Genomic DNA, 9,608 nt, shown 5'->3' with positions numbered 1-9,608 from the left:
TTCTAGTAGTGTGATTATACCCCCCAGGTTTTTACCCTTGACAATGTATTTAAATGGTAGACCTAGTGTACAACAAATAAAGACATAAGGCTTCTCTAGAAATATTAAAAAAAATATGTGTTTTATTTGCTTAAATATATGGCACGTTATTGTATTAGTTACCTGTAATACAATAATATGCATAACAACTGTTACTATTGTAAAATGCTGATTCTAGTTATTACATGAGATACATGTGAAACATGCATTCTGAAAAAATTTAATAACATTAGGTAGTTAAGCAAATTAACAAAGTAACTATAGTAGCTGGCATACAAATAAATAGCTTTATACACCATGTACTCCAATTACTTCAACATAATATGTTATCCTTTTAGAAACATCAGTGAAGAAACATGAAAAAGAGCCAATTAAAGGTAAACCTGATCACTTATATTTATATACTAAACATAAAACATTTACATTGCTTATAAAATATGAAAACATTAAATTTTATTTAAACACTTTATGCATAGGATTACATTTTGTATTTGTTCCCAAACTACATATTGTATACATTTTATGTAATAAAAGTGCTATGCAACACATTCTCCATACCAAACACATTTATGGTATAGCCTATGGCTTTTTTAATGGAGGCATTTTTTGAGTGTTTAAAAATTCTTAAAAATGTCCAATAAAGCCTCCATTGCTGTCGGAGGTGGCTGTCATTGCTGTCATTATAGCTGTTTTCATATGTTTATAGATGTTTGTTTTACTTTGCTTTGTTTTATTACTTTATGAAAGTATTATGAAAACAAAGGAGGCTTTTTCAAGTGTTTTAGCAGGACTTTGGAATTTGTGGGTCCCCCAAATCTCTGCCACCCGGCACTGGGAATTGAGTACATAATACCCCTTACTCATTCCCTGAGAGGGTTAAATGCTGATAATATATATATGTACATGATATTCATCTATCATCATTAATGTTACTTCTTTCAGAAGAAGTAAAGACTAAACCTGAAAAAGCACCAGTTGACTCTAAGAAAGGTAAATTCTTACATTGCATCCTCTAAAGATTATTAGTACAGTGAACTTCCTGTTATCCGGAACTCAATTAGCTAGGACTTTTAAGCAACTGTCACATAACCTGGCCAAAAAAAAAAAACAATGCTTCATGCATCGCTTTCTTTCTACTGCTGCCGATATACTGCCTTGTACTTCTTCTATAGGTATACTTATCTCACTATAAATGGATTTTTAATGGTCATACTCTGCATATGCTGTGCTGCTTTGAAATTTTTCTATTAAATATTTGCCATTCATTTGTTTTTCATTAGTGTATTTAATATTATATTCAAGTCCATACATAGCTTATTGTAAAGAATAATATGTGTTATAGAATTAGTTAAGCCTAATTTTAGAGGTAACTCTCAAGCAACCAAAAACTACATTTATCCACAATCTACCATCTCTGTGGGTGCTGGATTATGGGGAGTTTACTGTATTCCTTTTTTTGACACCAGATGGGCCTGGCAGTAAATTTAAATTTTTAAGTATGGTGACATTTCTTGTTTACTAAAAAATACAATTCACTTCAATGCTTTTCTTTTATTAGAAACAACAGCAGAAAAGCAAGAGAAAGAACCTAAAGAACACATAAAAGGTGAGAATGTAAAATAATATTTATTAGTTAAAATGTAAAATAATAAAAGATTAGATCTTAAACATAGCGTCCCACTGGTCTGTTAACCGCCTTGGCGGTATTCCTGAGTGTGGCTCGGGGTGAATTTTACATACCAAAAGTGGTAACCCTGAGCCACACTCAGGGTGGGAAAAAAAAATCCTACCTGCTCCAGTGGCGTCCTCAGCGATCCCTGGCTGGCTTCTGCATCACATCCCCGGTGTGATCGATTTGATACGTGAAGCGTCGGTACGCCGGGGGAGGCGTGGCTTGGGGGAAAGTTTGCTTAGTGAACATACAACTTTATGTTTTTCAAAAAAATCTTTAAATGTGTTAGTTAACTGAAGAAAAAAAAGCACAGCTGAATATGAAAAACGCATTTTCTGAGTTTGAGTATATTACTATGGCTACAGTATATTTTGTTTAATAAATTGCAAAACCTAAAAAAATGGATTGCAGCCTAAATGAACAAAACTAAGGCTAAGTACAAACATGAAAAGAATATTGTGCTTGTCTCAAAATTTGACATGTACGGTGGTCGCTTGCGATAGATCCAAGAAGGACTAATTGTGGACAACTGAAGCGTTTTTTTTTTTTTTTTTTTTTTAGTAACACTGGTGAAAACTGAAGAAAAAACAGTGAAACTTAAAAAAGGTATATTCTTGATTACTTAAAATAAAAAGAGAAAAAAAGCTAATGGACATATACTTCCATATATGTTTTGACACCTTTCAACCAGCTTTTCTTCACATGAATAACTAAATAGATTAATGAGACCAATTACCTTTTTCTGTGCTAAATAATCTAAAATTTCAGTGGTAAGTTACCTTAAGATGTGCAATTGTTTTAAAAAAATGTCTAAACTTTAGACTGACTTTAGAATGTTTCTATGCAATGAGGTTACTAAAAAAAGTTTACTAAAAAAATGTAGTCTGTTAACTCAACTATCCAAATTGTATTTCCTTGCATGTGATTGGTCATTCTTTGGCAATTAATTTTTTTCCATTATTACTAAACTAAAGTGAAGTAAAATTAACTTGCAAATGGGAAAATAAGTTTGCTTAGTGAACATACTAAATTTATTTATTAAACTAACCCCACTTAAATCTGATACCTTCTATTTTTTCAATATATCTAAATATATTTTCTAAATATAGAAGGATCTCTAGTAAAGAAAATTTTTCTTTTTCCTACCCATCTTAAAAAATATATACATTCAGTGTAAAGTTTTAATAAAGCTATTTAATTAAAGGGAGCATACTTTAGAAAATAATCATACTGTAATATGTATTCGGTAATAATTTTGTAATATGCCATAACTATGGTAATTTTTTATGCCTGTGCAAAAGTACATACATAGTTTTAATCCACTTAGTTCAGTGAAAAAAAATTTTTCTACCCCTACTCTTTTTACCTACTCCTTGCACATACACCCTCCATTATATTCTGAGTCAGTACAATACTTTTTAAATTTGTGACCTAATGCATAACACATTTCATTAAAACCCCAAAATGTATGACTATTGTTTTGTACCACGATCCTGAGACTGCTTGGGGTTTCAATATGCAATGTTCATTGAAAGAAAGTGTATACTCAATGGGACATTTTTATCAACAGAATTACAGTCATTCATTGTCTAATTTTTAATTATTGGTTAAATCATATAATTTATATATCATATAATGTTTCATCCAATGTTACTGTAGAGCAAATTGTATTTGAGGCAGCATTCTCTAAATGTATTGTTTTAGCAAATTGTTACATTCTTAACCATTTACCCCTATCACCTAGCTATTGAGGAACTATGTCTGAAACAGAAGGCAGCACCTCCAATTCAACCCTAGTAAAAAAATGTATTACTTTAAATGCATTGCAAAATTACACTAATATAAATGTCAACAATTATTTTCCTAGAAACACCACTTCAACAGAGAAAATATTTTATATAGTTATAAATATATTTTTATTTCACATGCACTGGTTAGCTTTGTTTTTATAGTCACAGTTAAAATATATTTTGTATTTGTGGGATTAAAGTTTGTAAACTGGTGTTTTGTAGAAATACCATTGAAGAAACAAGAAAAAGAAGTAATAAAGCCATCTGAAGGTAAATGAACTGGTAAATGTTGAGTGATAGGTTGAATAACATGTATATTATATTTGGGATGTAAATGAATATGAGTGGATTTAACAGCTTCTTTTTCACATTTAACTACCAAAAGTGCAAAAAAAAAAAAACAATATAATTTACAGTTTAGAAAAGTTTAGTAAAGTTCCATGCTAATTACATGCCAAGTCCCTCCATGTTTGACTGTAGGGACAGTTTTCTTTTCTTTAAAGGCTTCTTTTTGTATTCTGTAAACAGTTGAATGTTGTGCATTACCAAAAAAACTGTTTTTTTGTTTCATCTGTCCAAAGGCATTCTCCCAAAAAGCCTCCACTGTTAATAATAAATGCAATGGTGCCATATTTATATAATTTTGACCATCTATGCTCAACATTCAAGACAAAAAAAACCTATATAAATAATATTAATGATAACCATAACAATTCTAGCACATATATACAAATACTTCAGACTAGATATAGATACCATATTGATTTTAATTTTAGTAGAAGCTCCAGTGGAAAAGCCAAAGAAAGAGCCAACAGAACCAAAGAAAGGTAAGCTAAAATATATTATTTCAAGCTGAAGTATTTCTTGGAACAGTAAAATATCTTTTAAATCTTTTAAAATATTGTTTCTAAAAAATGCTGCTAACTAGGCAAAACTTGTGCGGGCATTTGGGGGAGGGCTTGGACTTCAGATCAGGGAGTACAGAGAAGGCACATGCACATACCCACAATGCCTTTTTTTAGTCTCTACCAGTTGGTTTCTTATGTGCAGGGCCACTTTATGTAGTTGTGCTCTATTCTAGAGATTTATATGATTTATTAAAGTTTATAACACTTTGTTTTACTTTATATATCAGAAGATACGAAACAACAACAAACACATCTTTACACTTATATATCTTTAGGGTGTTAATAGTAGCATACACGTGGACATTGGTCTAATTCTGGTGGGGTGTGTGTCACTTAATTGGTAGAGAGGTTGTGGTTAACATTATATTTGTAAAACTCAGAAAATAATATTGATAAAATAAAAATTTGGAAAACTGCTACCGTTGAATTGCTAAAAAATGAGAAGTACAATGCAGCAAAAAGTGCCTTTTGTCAACTATGACAACTTATCAAAATTAATAAACTAATAAAACGGTTTTTATGATGATTACTTTGATACACAGCAGCCATAAGTCACCTTAGTCAACATGTATTTAGTGCGAGTCCATTATTAGTATGAAAAATATTTCAAGCAGGTCAATTTAGGATAAACATATGAACCATTTTCTTTATTTGCTTCAATGTTCTCTTTTATTTCACTCATTTCACTTTCTTTTTGCAGTCAAAATTAAAGCAAGAAAGAGTACGTTGAATTGTGACTAACTGCAGCAGCAGTGAATTCTGTGAAATATCATGCTTTAGTTCATTTGATTGGCTAAGACTGCCACTTGAAGCAGAAAGCATGTGCTAAGATAAGGCACTGAGTTGTATATGATGTCTCTGACCTAAATCAGTTACCCGCTTAAGGTCTTGGCTTACATTGAAATCCACGTAATAAACAGCAAGTTAATGCATCAGGATTTATCAAGCGTACATAACAAGCTGATGTGCTTACATTGTCCCATGTTTCATCTACTCGTTGTGACAAGCTGTGCACATGATCTGTTATCACAGCCGGAAGGGGCTATGACATCTGTGGTGAAGGGTTAGCACATCATGTAACAATATGCTATTTAAAACTTCTTCTCACATTTGTCATAGACTTTGCTCTTGTGCATTTGCTTCTCAGTATATGCAGAATGCAGAAAATGTTTTCAGCTCACCGATTTTAATTTTTTTTCTATTTATTTCTTATCTAGAGGAAGATATTCAGGTGCCTGCCAAAGTAACCACTGAAGGTATATATTTTGTTTTAACAATATATACTTTTTTGGGGAGATATATTTTTTCAGTTATATGTTTTAATTTGTGAACAATTTTTAGATGTAGGCATGATGAAAAGAATACAGCCATCGTTCACCAACTATGTTAATGCCCAGTCCAATAGTTACCAGAGTTTGACAATATGGCCTCATAACCTAGGTTCTTTCACATCACCAGTGCCAAAGCACTTTACTAATAACTTAATAATGCAGCAGAAATTTTTATGTAACTTTTCTGATTCCCATGTGAGCCAACAAGTTATTATTCCATGGCTGGTCAATCAAAATAGCTGTCATTTGAATCCCATACCTGTTCACCATGTAAAGTTTTAGTACAAACATCGCCTTTTATAAAATGTTATAAAATTATTGATTTCCTAATATTTATTTTCATTTACTTTTGCTTAGATTGATACAAATGATGCAAAGCATATTGATGCAAAATGGTTAGCTATTCACTCACTGGGCCTGATTTATTAAAGCTCTATAAGGCTGCAGAGGATGCACTTTTATCAGTGAAGCTGGGTAAACGAGCAACACTGGAGTGGATTTCTACAAAGTTATATGCTATTTGCTAGCAAATGTTTTGAATCCTAGACCAGATCCATTCCAGGTTTGCTGGATCACCCAGCTTCACTGATGAAAGTGTCCCTCTCCAGCCTTGGAGACCTTTAATAATACAGGCTCATTATTCAAGTTTGCATATAATGTAGCAGTTAACCTTAAGAAGACTTTGTCTGTGATATCCCAAAAATACATGTGGGGATATTGAATGGTACAGGGCAGACTGAAAACTTGAATGTAAAGTCTCAATCCATTACGGGTACCAACATCTTGTTAAGGTTGTTAATCCCAATAGTTGTGAAGTAAACATATAGGTACAATGTAGCACATACTGGCTTTAATTATTTTAAGGGTGGTTTAGAACCACTGTCAACTATTCATTGCTATCAATGTCCTGTCTGAGTTGCACCCAGAACAAGAATAATGGGTAAACATTCCAGGGGTGCACCTGATTCTCTGACATCTGCCCTAGAGGATGTAATTTCGATTACTCTTAAGGCTAAAGCATAGAACATGAAGAGAAAAAAACTGGCAAAATGAGAACACTTTTTTTTTCATTTTTTTTTTCATTATTTTCTAAATATATTAGCTTACTTAATACTTTTTAAAGCCTAAATTAAGTTAACCAATGGCATGTGAAAACCTTCAGCAAGCTATTCCTGGCTTTTTTTTTGGATCAGATATTGCTTACAATCCCAATCCATGAGATACAATCCACTTTACTTAAATTAGTTTTTTTCATTTTCTACCTGAAAAATAGAACATGTACTGATTGCAGTTAAAATTGCATACCACCAAACTGGAAACTCTGAAGTTGAAGTGGATGGGTTGAAGTGTATTGGACCATAACAAATAATTTACCCTGTAAAGGCACACATTACATGCATGTGCTTATTTATTGAATATGCTTGTAATACTAGGTTGTACCATTAAAGGGGAAATCCAACCAGGCATTGAGATAAAAATGTTACTCTGCTTCTCTTTAGTAAGTGTGGAGTCTTCTGACAAATAATTACATCAAAGCCAAATCATGGTGATAACGCAGCAATAGAAAAGTAGAAGAGTGTATTTACCTTATTACAATAGGCTATGGTAGAATTCTCCTTTAATGACAGCAAGTTATTACTTATTTGTAGCATTATTATGTTGTAATTTGCTTTTGACATTTATTTTGTGCCAACAGCTATTAAATTAAAGGCTTGTTTTTTTTATTGTTTTTAATTTCTGAACTTTACCAACCTCATGTATTGTGTTTATTTGTGCCCATACTAAGCAAACAATTTTTTTTTAAAAACCTGTGCAAGCTGTATTTTTTTTAAAAAGATTACTGACATTAAAAAGTGTTAGAAAACAGTAGTGTGGCTTATTTATTTGTTGTGCACATCCTTTAAAGCTACTATTTCATGCATGTTCCTTAACAAGCAATCTGTATCATTGATATACTAAATTGACCAATGTACATATATATATATATATATATATATAATTACTAATGTATTTAATATTATAGATAAGCAAAAAACTTTAGCAAAAATGATTTGCCTGGTAAATCTAATTTTTATTAACATTTAACCACCAGTAACCATGTTGCAAAATGCATTCAGGTAGCCTGTTTTTCAACCAACAGAGAGTTCCCAGTTGAAACTTGAAAGTAAACTGAGCATGTACCCCTCAGCATTCAATACGAATTCAGCCCTGCCCTTCCTATATAAGCCCAAACCTGGAAGTTTCTTTCTCATTATGATTCTTGCTCTTGATCAGGGTAGGGAGGGAGAGTATGTTAAAGAGAAGGATAGAGCTTTGCAGCTTTACAACAACCTTTATGACTGGAAGAAAACATTTTACAGCAAAATTATTCTAATTTTACTTATATAGGAAAACCACACCAGTTTCCACATTCTCCTAACTGCTCCCATTAAACATTATGGAGTGGTTGGGGTCTATTTTTTGCACACATTTTCATGTGGTTGTGTTCACGATGCAGTTGTTTTAAGCATGGTTCCTGGCACGTCTTGTAGCTTCTTGAGTGGTGTGCCACTTTTATTGGCCTAAATAGGAATGCATTGGAACGCACTACAAATGCAACCACAATCTACTGATCTGAAATATTGTTCAAATTCTTTTGTTGACTCTAAATAGTGCCCCAGGTCCATACAAGAACACTCCGGGACAGCTATTTGTATTTAGACTGCATCTGAAAGAGCTCTTACTTTCTCTTTGAAGCAGGGTCAGTTTTTTATTATGAGAAAGACTTGAGGCTACTTATCTGCTGAGAGTGATGGCGGCTTTTGTCATCTTGTTAAGTAGCTTCCCAACACTGCAGCTGTCCCATACCACAGTGATGCCCAAACCACCATTACTGAACAGCACAAACTTCTCATTTTAAAAAAAGTTTTTTTTTTCTATACCTACAGGGAAAAACACAACAGAATGTGCAGTAGTTAAACCAATTTGAATATCAGTCACAGGTTTGCTAATCACATTTTTTTAATTATGACAGGTGCCCTGCTATTCAAGGCATGCACCTCTTTACAAACACTGGTCATATTAATATTTCCCCCTACCTTCTTTACAATTTAAATAATGAACAGTTGATAAAATAAGCTTCTTTAAGATTATTGTCTATTGGAATCCAATCCATAAAGTAGCCTTCTAAATTGTATGAATTGCTACCATTTCACCTTCACTTTGAATCCAATGCATTCTGCAACAAGGTGCCTCTAGGTTGCTGTATTGTAATGATTGTTTTTAAGTTTTAGAAAATTATATAAACTTATGGACATCTGGTCTCCTAATATCTGAGTTGCAATCTGTAGGGATGAGCAAAATTTAAAAACATTGTAAGTTTTTTTAGGTATATTTTTGCAAAAATTCAAAAAATAAAAAACAAAAAAAAATTATCATCAAGGGGATATGCTTTTACTTGCTGTCCCAAAGACACAGCACTGCTAAGTAGGAATGCAGAATTTGGGGATTTCTAACTTCCATTACAATGGTCTCCATCAAAGTTCCAGGTTCTCAACCTTCTGCATTCTACCAAAAAATACTTTATTGCACAGCTCTGCTAACAGCATTCCACTATGTTTTACAATCTTTTTTATTTAATTTAAATAGCAAATGAGGGTCAGTGTTAAAAAATGCACTTGAATTCCAAAAATAAGCTGGAATCAAACTAGTAAAATTGCATGCATATAAGTCAGACTAAATAGCCAGTGATAATATACATAAAAAGAGACATGGATGAAAGAAAGACCCTTCCTCTAGAACAGGGGTGTCAAACTCTTGCCCGGGAGCCAAATCTGTCCCACAAAATTCTTTTTTTGGCCCCAAAAGAAATCCTGAATATGAATTGCAG

General features: G+C 32.6%; 2 long non-coding RNA genes across 3 annotated transcripts in view; both read left to right on the top strand.

Moving 5' to 3' along the window:
* LOC140330084 (uncharacterized) overlaps positions 1–2,317 on the top strand; it is a 4,331-nt gene extending 2,014 nt beyond the window's left edge. The window contains exons 2-5 of the long non-coding RNA XR_011920611.1: positions 378–416; positions 982–1,029; positions 1,598–1,645; positions 2,273–2,317. This is a non-coding gene — a long non-coding RNA (uncharacterized lncRNA). The remainder of the gene's footprint in view (positions 1–377; positions 417–981; positions 1,030–1,597; positions 1,646–2,272) is intronic.
* A 1,404-nt stretch (positions 2,318–3,721) lies between these two features.
* On the top strand, positions 3,722–5,665 carry LOC140330083 (uncharacterized). 2 transcript variants are annotated; one of them, XR_011920610.1, is made up of 4 exons: positions 3,722–3,771; positions 4,278–4,328; positions 5,110–5,130; positions 5,627–5,665. It is a non-coding gene; the product is annotated as an uncharacterized lncRNA (long non-coding RNA). The 2 variants fall into 2 exon arrangements; XR_011920609.1 differs by lacking the exon at positions 5,110–5,130.
* Positions 5,666–9,608: the final 3,943 nt, after the last annotated feature.

Source organism: Pyxicephalus adspersus, chromosome 4, assembly GCF_032062135.1.
Source record: "Pyxicephalus adspersus chromosome 4, UCB_Pads_2.0, whole genome shotgun sequence".
NCBI lineage: Eukaryota > Metazoa > Chordata > Amphibia > Anura > Pyxicephalidae > Pyxicephalus > Pyxicephalus adspersus.
Note: the sequence above shows the minus strand (reverse complement) of the source record. Positions and strands in the feature narration are given on the sequence as shown.